Source organism: Porites lutea, chromosome 6, assembly GCF_958299795.1.
Source record: "Porites lutea chromosome 6, jaPorLute2.1, whole genome shotgun sequence".
NCBI classification, from domain to species: domain Eukaryota; kingdom Metazoa; phylum Cnidaria; class Anthozoa; order Scleractinia; family Poritidae; genus Porites; species Porites lutea.
In genome coordinates this window covers 7,351,587-7,364,585 of record NC_133206.1, presented here as the reverse complement: position 1 = coordinate 7,364,585, position 12,999 = coordinate 7,351,587, and the positions used below count along the sequence as shown (strand labels likewise).

Sequence of the window (12,999 nt, the reverse complement as noted above, 5' to 3'; positions counted from 1 at the left end):
GCCGGCGCCAAACCACCCCTAAATTGTTCATAACGTGTCACAAATTTTGGCTAATTTACACTAACTTTGTTGGCTCCAACTCTTTCCTTGCTAGACTTGGCTTGAAAGTATTGAGGCAATCAAAACTGGTATATCTTTTGACATCAAAAGGGCAAAGTATGACGTCACGATTGCTGAGGTCATTCATACGTAAATTTTAAACTTTAGAATCTTCCTACAGTGGAAGCTTTAGCTTCCGTGAAACCTCGATTCAACGATTTATCTTTAGCTTTTCTAAAGATTGAATTCATCACTTTTTATCAGAATGCATTGCATTCAACCAGAGTGCACTGCGCTACTTTTTACCAGAATGCATTGCGCCACAAACAACTCAAATAAAAACACGACGAAGTTCGGTGGGTGAGAGCGTGTATCGTTTGCTTCCTAGACTCAGAGTTTTCTTTGTGGCAAATTTTCTACATTGCGGTTAGAGGTCTTACCAAATTTAAGACACGCAGGAGTCTTTCAGATGAGTAAGATGGTTAACTTGGGGATTGAATTTCAATTCAAGAGCCTTTGACTCCTCCAGGCGTTAAACTTGACGAGAAGATGAACATTTGCTCTTCGACTTCGCAACACGGGGGATATACAAATTCCAGCTTGCTAAAAGGTGATATGAAAGTGAAAAAATGTCATGCCATGCTATTCTTAACAACCTGTATCACTGAGCTGAGAATGGATGCGATTTTGACCATTAGCTTCAAAATTTGAATTTAAATTTGAATTTGAAACAGATCAACGAGGACAAAATTCATGTGTACAGCAGTTTTAAGCAGGTTTGTTCGCCTGTTCTCGCGTTTCTAGTTTCGTAGATATGTACGGCTCTGAAATGAGACAATAGCTTCGTATGCAAATGTTTATTACATAAATTGTTCAGATCAGGAAATGCTGGGAGTTGGAAAACAATCATTAACTATACCTAGCTCGATATAACAAACATTTTGATTGTTTTCCCAAAAATTCGTTAAATCGAGGCTTTCGATATAACGAGCCCTCGATATAACGAACAAATTTCCCCAGTCCCTTGGCACTTCGATGAATAGAGGTTCCACCGTAGGAAGATCGAATCGAATTTATTAACTATCTTTCGGTCACATAGTGACATTTATTCGTTATATCGAGGTATATTTTATGTTTTCGTTTCTGGGTTGTGTTCGTTATAACGAGGATTTCGTTAAATCGCGGGTCGTTAGTTATATCGAGGTTCTGTTCCATACATTTTATTGCAATTGTGGCGGGGCTGAAGAAAATCATTCGTTATATCGGGGGCTTCTTTATATATTGGTTCGTCAAATCAACGTTCCACTGTATTTTTGAGAAAACTAGTCGAGGGGTGCTGAAATTTTTTTTTCCATTATCTCAAGTATGAGCTGAGATATGACATTTTGAATTTGGATAAATTCGTACCACAGCAACGTGGTACCCCCTTATTTATATTTGACCGTTTTATTGTCCGTATGACCATTGCTATTTAATATAAACATAACACATATTTATTGTCGAAAGCCAAAGGGAAAAAAATTTGCAAAAGGAAATTCCTAACTGCACTAATCAAGAAAACAGTTTTGTGACGTCATTAAAATGTCACGTGATCACTTTTTGTTTTGCTTAAATTAGCGTTTTTGAGTCAAAAAACGAAAATCTTAAATAACACCATTTTGAGAAACTATAAATTAAAGCTCTATGTTACCGGAGAGTGTTGCTAAATGTCGTTGGTCGTGGGTAGTTGGGTAAATGTCGTGGGTAAAAAAAAAAGTATAGATAAAAAAGATAAAATAAAAAATAATAAGTAATAATAAGTAGAAAAAACTGAGTTGTAAAGTATTTATGAAACGAAAATCTCCAACTCCTTGATTGTCCTTTTCGTCACGGCAGTCTACTTCGTCATGCGGGACTTGGCTCCCCTTTCACACCATCACTGCATAACAGACATTACATGTTTCCGATGAAGATTTATCCATACCTGAGCTATCGCCGCAAAATAAACGAAACAGACGTAGGTTATACGTACAATTTGCAGAAAGTATGGCATCGACAGCTCTGAATCGCTGAATGGAAGTAGCTGCTCAGTATTAATCTTTATTCGATCTACAATTCCAATGACCAGCGGAGATTTCTTAACACGGTGGAATGTGATCACCGTGGGAAAGGGGAGGGAAAAAGGACAATTTTGAGGTATTTCATATTTTTGGATAGAAGGCTTTCTTAAAGATGTTATAGGCTATCTAATAGCTTACGAAGGAACCACCTTCATGCTCAACCTTTCAAGTTAAGGCGAGATTGTATGTAAATTTTATTGCCTTACGTAAATATAATTTTCTCGATTCTCTCAAGGGGTTTAAGGCCTGTCTCAAAGGTGTGTTCTGAGCATGTGAATGATTGGCAATATCTCTCGCTAGGAGACCTAGAACAAGATGAGATTTTTCTTAAAGGTAAATCTTGAAGTTTTCATGTGCCTTAACGTTTAATTATGGTCACATGACATGTCACGTGACCAAAAATTAAAAATGAAGGAAATTGGCGAATTGGTGGAAAATTTACTTTTTTCGGATAAACAAATTGGCATTTCTTAAGGAGGATAAACATACCTAGCTTTCTACGTTTGGAATGAAAGTACGCGAAGTTTAGAATTAAAGTTTTAAATAATTCAAGATTAAATTTGGGCATTTAATTTCTTATTGAAGTGCAATGGACGGTTATTCCATACGAGAAGTGTTAAAAATATTTAATATGAATTAGAAAAAAGTTACTGCTTGATTTCTTTTCTTAAGCCGGCCACCATTTGGTCAATAATTTGCCATTTTTTATCAAAATGGTCACGTGACATATCACCTGACTTATCAACACAATATTCATACCTTAAACTGTTAAGGACGGTGAGTTCTTTATGTGTGCCATCATCTAAGCCAAAGTTATAGCCAATAATTCATTTTCCTCAGGTGAAAAAAGACCCTTAGTCCCAGGCCTTAAACTAATGAGTTTTTTTTTTGTTTTGCGTTCAAAATCTTTGCTGTAACGATTCTAAATATCATTCCTTCAACGGAAAGGACGTTTCAGTCACGAATGTTGACTTTTTTGAGAAAAAGCAGTTCAGTCTCCAGTTTTCTATAGATATATAATAGGTTTTCATAGTGTACAGAGTTTCTTTTATTTTAGAGTCCGTTTGTACTAAAGGATTCGCTTATTTGCTTTGCTGACCGCGGGAAAGGGAAAAAGGACTGGTATGTACGCTGAGATTTTGATTCGTTTCATGAATTTTACAATTTTTTACCTTTTAATTTTTTTTTTTTTTTTTTGCACAACTACTTTTTAACCCACGGCATTTAGCTACAGTCTATTTTAGCCCATTTTTAGACCAGTGGATACATTTTCGAGGCGATGATGATCGGCCAAATATCACTAAATTAAATAAAAATTCGCTTGCCCAAAATTCTTAATTTGGTGCATTTTTTCAAGAAATTATTTCTTTGCCCGGTAAAACACCAAATCACTTGAAACTGAAAAAGGAAACGCTAAAGATTTCTTCGGGGCTCTTTATTAGCGCTGCGTGCTAACGCTCTCAAAATCCCAATAATCACAACTTTTGAACCCGTAAACAGCCGCCAACAAAGGTTATTTCGCGAAAAAATATCCGAAAATTTTGAAAATTTGTTTTTGTATTCCCCGTTATTTCAATAAAAACTACATCCCAATTAATATTATGTGCTTGTCTTGAATTAAATATTGCCTGAACATCAGATTCTAGCCGTATTTAGGATCGTACATAATTGTCAAGAGGACGCATGGAGTCGACAACATCTTGTTTCTTTGTTGACTCAACTGATAAGGCAGTAAAATCAGGACCATCGTTAGCGGTAATCCCCTGCTTATGCATTGAGAAGTGAAATACCTAATACGCAGTATTTTCCAACAACAGAATACTCATTCACTTTTATTGAGACCTATTGAGAATTTGACTAAAGGTCAGTGTCACGCAAAGACAAAGCCCGCATAGTGACTGCGTGAGTGTTTTGGTCACGCGATTGCCATGAGGTATAAAACTTGACTGAAAGATTTATGTTTCGAGAAGGTTCTTTAAAAGTCCGGTTTAAAGTTGGAGAGCACGCGTGTAATAACCTTAATGCAAACCGGGAAAATTTATTTCACGATCGCGTGGGAATTTATTTCATCTGCATGGTTCGGGAGGTTTGTTTGTTATGTTTGTTTTGTATTTTTTTACCTCTTCTGGCGCACATATCAGAGGCTACTGAGACACCATTTGTTAAGTGCCAGGAACACGGGGAGTGCAGCAGAAGGGTAAGAGCATTAGAGGACAAGTCTGGCCAGTGTAATGAACTGCAAAGTTAACCTGCCCTTAATGAAACAACCGAGTGTTGGAATGTTCTCAACATCTTCCTTTGCGTAGACTGACGTACATGAATTGTTCAGACAGGAGATCAGCCTTCTTTTTATCATCGTGCCTTCGTTTTTCCACCCCATGCCTGTTTTCCTCCAAGGGACAGATACTCCTTTTTCATGGACTTGATAAATGCTGAAAAGCGTAGGACAATCAGTATTAGCTGCAATATCAAATAAATTGGGGTCTTAACAACAACTGTCCAGAGTTAAGAGTTTGCTCGAGAATCAGAAAATCAACTACTGTGCAAGCAGTTTCCATTTTGGGTCAGAAAATTGAGATTTAATTGCTAATTAACCTTTCATTCAACCGGCTCTACTAGGTCAAATGCAGGTTGACGCAGAAACCGGAAGTGTGGAAATCCTGCTCATCAGGAAATCGGCAAATCTGAACTAATCAGAAACCCAAGCCAAGTCCATAAAACAAAGATAGCTGCATTCGCTTAGGGCTTCTTCTCGACGCTGTCAGACTCGTAAAAGATAGAACCCTCCAAATAAGCAAACCGTAGCTGTTTGATTTTCACTAAACTGAAACGCGGTTCTCCGACCGGTTGTGTTTGGCAAATAGGCTCCATAAGAAACAGTAACTGTCATTGACCGGTCACAAACATGCGATGTGCGCCAACGTATCACACTTAAGACCGATACTTCACATAAGTTAGCTATATATCAAAACTGAGTGTGGCGAGATCTAGGAGATCGAGCCAGCTCGGATGAAGGATGAAGGCCCTTGAAAATCGTGTATTAAAAGCGAGTAGTGCCTTCCGGTGAGTAAGTTTATAAGGAACCCATCATTACTAAGAGCGGGAAGGGGAGGGCTTGAGGAAATGGAGGAAAGCCTCCTTCAAATGTTACTGACCCTCCTCCTTGTTATTCTTTTCCCATCTTATCCCGTCCCTTTGACTATTTTTACACTCGGATCTAGGTTGCTCTCCTCCCAAACTTTGCAAGTGCTGGCGATGGAAAAATCGTTTGTTAAATTAGTGGTCAGTGGGCAGTGGGCAGGTCCATTTCGAGGCATCGAGTAAATTTAGCAGCAAAAGTCGCCTTAGTTGGCCATGACATATATGCGACCCGGTATTTTCTTACTTATTATTTTTTTAAAGAGGAAATTAAAGAGACCTGAAAGGATCACTAAACGGTCGAATAATGAAGAATTTTACGTAAAGGTAAAATTCATTCCGCTTGGCTATGCATGAAGCAGCTATTTGTTCTAAAGAGAGTTTTTTTTTACCCACGGTATCACGGATAACACAGATAGCGGATAACACGAAGAGAGCACGAAGCACAAGAAAGTCATTTGGATTACAGGCAATGAAGAAACTCCCATTTAATCTAAAGCTGCTTTAAGAAAGGAATCAATTCTCTAGGTGTGTTTAGACCTTAACACAAATATTAACACCTAATGGTGGAAATAGGAGCAGATCCTTAGGGAGATCCATTTTGTAGACCAAACCCTCATGGCCAAGAAAGAGGCAAATTAAGACAACTTGTTTTAGGATTGGATGCAAAAAACACCGAAAAATTCTCGAAACATTTTACCTACCTTTGTCCATAAAATTGGATTTTCTGACCCAAACTGAAATCTGCTTAGCTGATTTTTTTTTATTCTCGGACAAAGTCTCACTTCTAGGAAGTTGTTTCTATTTATCTTGAAACGTGACACAGTTTGACCTGTTTTGAGCTTCGGATTGTTAGCATCCGATTCAAGTATGGCCGCATACCATCAGTTTCTAATTAAAAGCACTTTTACTAGAATTTTATGGAATCTATATCTCTTGGACTATAGCTCAATTTGTGATTCAGTGCTAGTAATGAATTAGGTAAACCGTTAACTTTTGACAAGAATGTGCCAGAGGAGATCCGTTACGCTGGAGCTGAATATATTGTATAAGCTCGCATGCGTTGATACAAACAGTCATAACTTTTAAAACGCTGAAGTACATGCGTCTTTGTATGTCATTAATAATAGATGATCATGATCTATCTTCTCGTCTATTTAGTCTAGAGCTTTCAACTAGGTCCAAAATGTCAGAAATAAGCTTTTAAACCCAGGTCATTTTTGGCTTTTCGCTCCAAGGCAATTAGTTGAGGTCATATTTTGCTTGATTTTGTCTTTCCAGCTAAAGTAGCGAATAACTACTAACAGTGAGCCGAGCCTCAGCACCTCTTTTGACAACTTAACAACCACTTTTTTCGTGCAGGCGGACAAGAAAACCAATCATCAACTTTTGTTTAAAACCTCTCTACAGCGGCCACTTTCTTAGTTCTGTCCCCAAGGTGGCCCCGGTAGAGAGGTTCAACTGTATTACTTTCAGGAAAAACTAGGGGTGTTTTACCTATGAATAGAAATAAAATTAATTGGCAGATGGTGCAAATCAAGCATTTTACAGCGCTGCAAAAAAGCCTAATTTTCAAACTGCAAACTGGCCGTGGCGGGACAAAACACCACTCCTATTTTTGCGTTTGAGGTACGAGAACGCAACCCCTAATTTGTGTTGGGTGTAACGTTTTCATTTTATAGTAAATTTTACTAATTGTCTACAAGTGGAATTCTCAATAAATAAAATTATAAAATGAATGATTACATCTAAAACGTTGTCAACTGTTGGCCTTTTCACAATGGCCTGGGTTGCTCGAAGCTGGTTAAACTTGAACCCAGGGTTAGTGCGAAATTTAAATTCAGATGTGACAGTTGAAAAAGTAAATTCAGTTTAATTCATTTTGTCAACAAGTTGATGATTGGATGCTCTTAAAAATAACAGAGAATATTATCCGAAGAAATGTTTTTGAACAAAAGACAAACGAACCCGGGTTAAGTGCTAATCAGGCCTTCGAACAACTGCGCCCTTTAGGACATCTATTGCACGTTCTATGTATTTACACGCCCGACGCGCTCTGGCCAGTGTCTCCTCAAATTACAAGCACTTGAAGGAACCATACGATATCACAAGCCTTCAAAACCTTTTCATAATGAGACAGTTTAAATACAGGTTTTGCTGTACGCAATCCTTACGTTCAAAATATGCCATAATCATATTTTTCTATCGCAAGAACCATCCATTCTCCCCCCTCAACTGCTACTTGTAGGCCTAACAAACATATCGAACGCACTCTCCTAAGTTCCGATTACACCTAGTAGTTATTAATAGTCTCGATAAAGCCTTTCACTTTCCAAAGTTTTAGGCAAAATTATTTTTCACTTAGTGGGCGGTTTTTACAGAAACAGACAGCCTCTGAAGTAATGACTTCTCGACGAATGTAGACTATTGAGTCATTCCATATTCCTACAAGAAAACACATGGTAATTTTAATATTTTGACAGAGGGTTAAAATTAGAATTACAAATTTGCTCTTCAGAGTAAGCCAGACAACACTGATTTTCATTCCGGCTTAAGCAACCCCTGAAAAAAATATCGGAAAAAAGAGGATTTGTATAGAAAAAAGCAACCTGACGCATTTTAAATAAGAACTTCTTGTCGTTGTCATATATGTTGTTTGTACTTTAAAATTTCTTTTAAAGTCAAGTGATTTGGACTTCATAATTATCAGATGTCTGACCATGACATTAAAGCTTTACCACGATCTTGACAATAAAAAAGAAAACTGGAGTGTTTTGGAGTCTTATGATGACTCTCATCTGGCTCATTGGCAATCGACTGGATGAGACGGATTATGAACTGAAGAACTATACAGACCGAGCAAATAACACCCTTACGAGATCTGCTGATCATGAAGAATTAGCCGGGGAACTTTACCCAATCTGAAGTAGACTGATAGCTTCAATGAATAATGAATATTTGTTTTACCCTACAGTAAAAGTAATTGATAGTGAATATTAATGAAGAGTTTTTAAAGTAACCATGAAGTACGGTACATCTCATTAATTTTAGATCCCCTCCTAAACCAGTTGGACCGTGATCTAGTTACAGCGAGAGATAACTTTGAGGTAAGATTAACACCAAAGTTTCTATTTTTTAGATGGTCAAGTGAAACTTTTATTATCACTAAAAGCCCCGATCAAGTCCTTTTGGACTTTTTTCTTGTAGCAAAATGGACTTTAAGTCTTTAATCAAGGAAACTAAGCAACAACTGAGCCCGTTGGCAATATCCCTTTTTAACGTCGCCCCCACGACTACCTCATTGATCGATCAGACTTAATTCTGTCAGTGAAAAAAATTAATGGCTTATAAAACAAACCCAGTCTTTCGTTGCGGTTAATTTTACATCCAAAATAGGTGAACCAATTCCGACCCCTCCGATCTTTAAACGAATAATTCGACTTCCTTTCTTTGTTAGTAAAAGGGGCTCTCCATCTGATCCCCGTTACTGAACCGATTTTTTTTTTTTTTTTTTTTTTTCACACGCATGACTTGCAAAAATCCCGCAATTTCGAGGCCTCATATCTCCATTTTAACGATCGCGACGAATTCTCGTTAACCTCATAGTTTAAAATAGTTCGGCATTATTGTTTATCGATTTAAGACGTTGTTGATTTACATGACAAATTGGACTGCGATTTTAAGTATGCATTCATTAAGAAAAGTGCGTCTCCCTCGTTTATTTTTGCCATTCAGTGCCACGATATACTCTTTATTTCCTCTTTCTCACGAACATTATTGATCCATCTTGTTTTTCTGGAGGGTCGTCCGAATGGGGCGCTTCAAAATGTCAGTTAAAAGTTTGATTATTTGTCAGCTTATAATCAACTACACCCTCTTTGAAAATTAAGTTAAGCAAAATATCGCCTTGTTTGAACATTTTTTGACTCAAAAAACCAATTTGTTCCCGAGTAGTCCTTGGCGCATGGCGAAGTAAACTCAGCGGGATCTCTAAACATCGTTTGGTCATAAATTCTGATTTCGTTTTTCGTGCTTTGGAGTAAAGTTGATCAAGCTTTTTTATTTGCTCGAAGAAGGTGTCCTTCAATGTGTTTTGCTTTTACTGAACAAGTCAACAGTCTGTTTAGAATGCTGTAGAAGCAACTTTTTCAGTTGTTTAATCAAGTTGTTTAATCAAGCCGTTTTCAATTTGCCACCTATTTCAAAATGAATAACCGCGCTGTTTAATTGTCAAATTTTAAACAATAATACATGTGGTTTTGCGGTTAGGGGATGAAGATACTATTATAAAAATAAATAGAATTAATAGAATGTTATAAAGCAACGACTAACTGAATCATTTTAGTTAGAAATGTCTACCACCAGTGTGTCGCTGTGGGTGAAACTATGTTCAATCTATATTTAGCTCCTTTATTACTTTCGAGTGGCATAGTAGCCATTCATTTCAAAATTGAAAAAAACACTACTTCAGAAAGGCCAATAGCCATCTGGCATTGAACAAAAAATATCCGCCCGACTAATAATGTTATTTGCTTCCAAAGAATTATATATTATTTGTTTGCAGCTGTGGGTACAATTTTACGTAAACACAGCCCACGCATGCGATTATTGACGTCCAGTTTTTCCTTGTCGCGTGACATGTCATTATGACAAGGCCTTTCAATTCAAAATTTTATAGAAGGTACCTCAGAAGAGTATAAATAATAGCCATCTGGCTCTAAAAAAAATTCCCGGCATATAATGATTTACTATAAAGAATTACTGATATAACAAAGCGCGCGTGCTTACCCTATATCAGTCCTATTGAGCCGCTATGAACAAAATCTTCATTATTTTACGTACGCCCGTGCGTAAATAACAAAGAGTTTTTTTCCTGCTTAGGTGTTCAAATGTGTTTCTCGTCTCTTTTCCTAAGTACTAAGTACCCAAAATCGATGGCAATAATGAAAAACTTGCTAGCATTTTTGGAATTGAGCTTCAAACACAAACCAAAGCAAAAGCAGTGAAGATGTTTCGCAAATAATAGAGCCTGAATCGTTGAAAGTCTGCCGTAAAGACTGACATTCAGCTGGAAAAGACCACAAATTGCTCTGTGTCGGGAAATATCCAATTTGTATAAAGTGTCTTCCCTTTTAAAACAAGTTAATTATAAAAAAATAAGCTCGGCTCATACTCGGTGTAAAATCCTCGGAACCTCACGAGTGACGTCGGCAATTAATAGAAAGAAGCCAGGTGAGAAGTCAACACGATAGAACCAAGGAAAATAAGAGCTAGAAAACAAAGAAAAACTTCACAGGTTTTTACACCGAGGATGACCCGTAAGCTTAATAGCGAAAAATTATGCACTTTTGTTATCGCCGAACAATCCCGACCTTCTGAAGCAGGAAAATTTATCTTGCAATAACAAGACAAATTACACAAGAAGACATAAATTTATTACTCACAAAGACTACTGCTGCCAGTTCTTATCAAGAGACCGTAATGACCAGCAATTGTTCGTAAATGAATAGAAATTAAGAAGGATGACAGTCATCTTCCCTAAAAAACAAGTTTTCTGGATTTCGCCGGGCAAAACATAAACATCTTTCTCAGCTTTACAGAAAGAATTTTTTTTTTCAAACTAGACGATTGTGGCGTGTTTGTAACGAGCCAATAAAGGAGTTTGTTTTTCTATGTCGCGCGTTACGAGAATTTTGTAGTTAATCAAAAAGCCAGCATTTTTGTCATCTATGTTAGAACCTAGAGTTGCTCTCGGCTGCGCCTTGAGCAACTCTTACGCATCTTTCGTGCTCTCCCAACGTCCTGCGTGCATCCATAACTCGACATACGCACGCTAAGCATGAACAAATTTTAATTATACTAACAGGCAGTTAGTTATTGAAAATTTAATATTTTGTTTCACAGGCACGACGTTTTTTGTGCTTAAGCCTACTGATAAAGTATTATTTTCTTTCACATATTTGGCCCAAAACAAACAACTACACTACCATGACTCCAAAGTTCTATTAACTCTAAGACTAGTAACCACGCAAAGAAAAATATACAGCTAAACGCGTCATATTTTGCCCGTTGCCGGAAAAAAATAAGTTAAAGCCGTCTCATTATTATTATTATTATTATTATTATTATTATTATTGTTATTATTATTATTATTATTATTATTATTATTGTATAACAAAACAAAAATGATAAATATAGCCATCAGAGCAACATTTTAATGACATCAGTTTTGTTGTAGAAATAGGAATTGGGATAGCCCAGACTTAATGAAACTTGATTTTTTAATAATTCAAAGTAATTCAATAAGTCAAGCAGCCAATTGTTAATTGCCAGTATACGTAGCGAGATTTACAATTCTACATTGAAAAAGACAAATAAAGTTTCCATTAGTATTATTATTACTATTATTAATATTATTATAAATTTTATCTTCCTGGATAACGATAAATATTGAATGGACGGATGATGGTCAGTAGAGACGGATGCCCTAAGGGTAGCGGAAAAAAAAATATTTCTCAAGCTCTTTGATCGAAAGTGAGTGGTCCATTAATGGTGAAACGTCCTTTTGTCCGACGCCAACACGACTGAACAGTTTTAGTAGCGACCTAGCGTAGTCCAACCAAATTTCATTGCATTTGTAATGCTTTTAGGATGCCATTCAGTAAAGACAAACATCTTTAACATGGACTATTCATCATGCGTTAAGTGACTGAAGCCACTTTAAGCGTCGTGTGCTTGTTAGTCTATTAGCCCTGTGCCTACATAGTCAAGTTACTAAAAGGAATGTATCAGGGCGAAAAGGTAAATACTTAGATGTGGAAAACACGCAATAGCTTACAGAAATTGGCGACATGACATGATGAGCGGGGAAAGGGGGCGGGCGCGTCGCAATATCAGACCACTATGTTTGCCCTGTATTTTGTCACTCATCGTCAACCGTATAGTTACTGAGTATTCAGTGATGTACTCAGTGCGTGGCATGAGTATTTTATCAGTATGCGAATTTTTCTGAGTACGTTTCATTGTGTCGGAATGGAAATGGACCAGTTCTAAATAAAATGTAAGATGATGTTGTACGACAGCATCGACCAAATACATGTATTTTGTTTCGTGTCCCTGGCTATTGTGCGCCAATACTGAAGCAAAAAAAGTGATTACAGAGAGCAAGAAAATCAAATTATAAGACTATCTATTCAAGTTTATTACATTTGTCTCGATCTTTGAGATATCTTACTAGCGCCTATCTGAGCTACCCACGTTTAATAGGAAAATTGATAACTGTGGGGGGCCCATTTTTTAATTTGTGCGGCTTGTCTCTTAATACTACACCTACTGAGAAAGGCTTATCGATTGAAAGATTGTCTACCAATTAAACATTCAGTATGCTTACATTTACATTCAGAAGAAAGAAGATAGTGTTCAGTAAAATTCTTTTTTTTTTCTTTTTTTGGGCACAAAATTCTCTTGACGTTGAAGGGAGTTCGATTGAGTAAAATACAATGTCAGTTAGTCAACAGAATATTTTATACGTCAATCTGGTTGCATTTACGTTTGTCGTATGGTTTTACATTTAAAATAGAATTTATAAAAAGACAATTAGAGCTAATGGCGCTAATGGCAAAAAAGCGGCCTCAGTCAATTTATATTGAGTTCCACTGACGGCAAGAGTACATTTGATTAAAATCTCCCTCTAACAGTTTTAAAGTTGATTACTTGCTTTGCG

General features: G+C 36.9%; 1 long non-coding RNA gene across 4 annotated transcripts in view; it reads left to right on the top strand.

Annotated features, from left to right (window-relative positions):
• The window catches only part of LOC140940985 (uncharacterized), a 223,164-nt gene that overhangs the window by 189,672 nt on the left and 20,493 nt on the right, over window positions 1-12,999 (top strand). For all 4 annotated transcript variants that reach the window (XR_012166401.1, XR_012166400.1, XR_012166398.1 and 1 more), the window contains exon 3: window positions 8,328-8,383. This is a non-coding gene — a long non-coding RNA (uncharacterized lncRNA). The remainder of the gene's footprint in view (window positions 1-8,327; window positions 8,384-12,999) is intronic.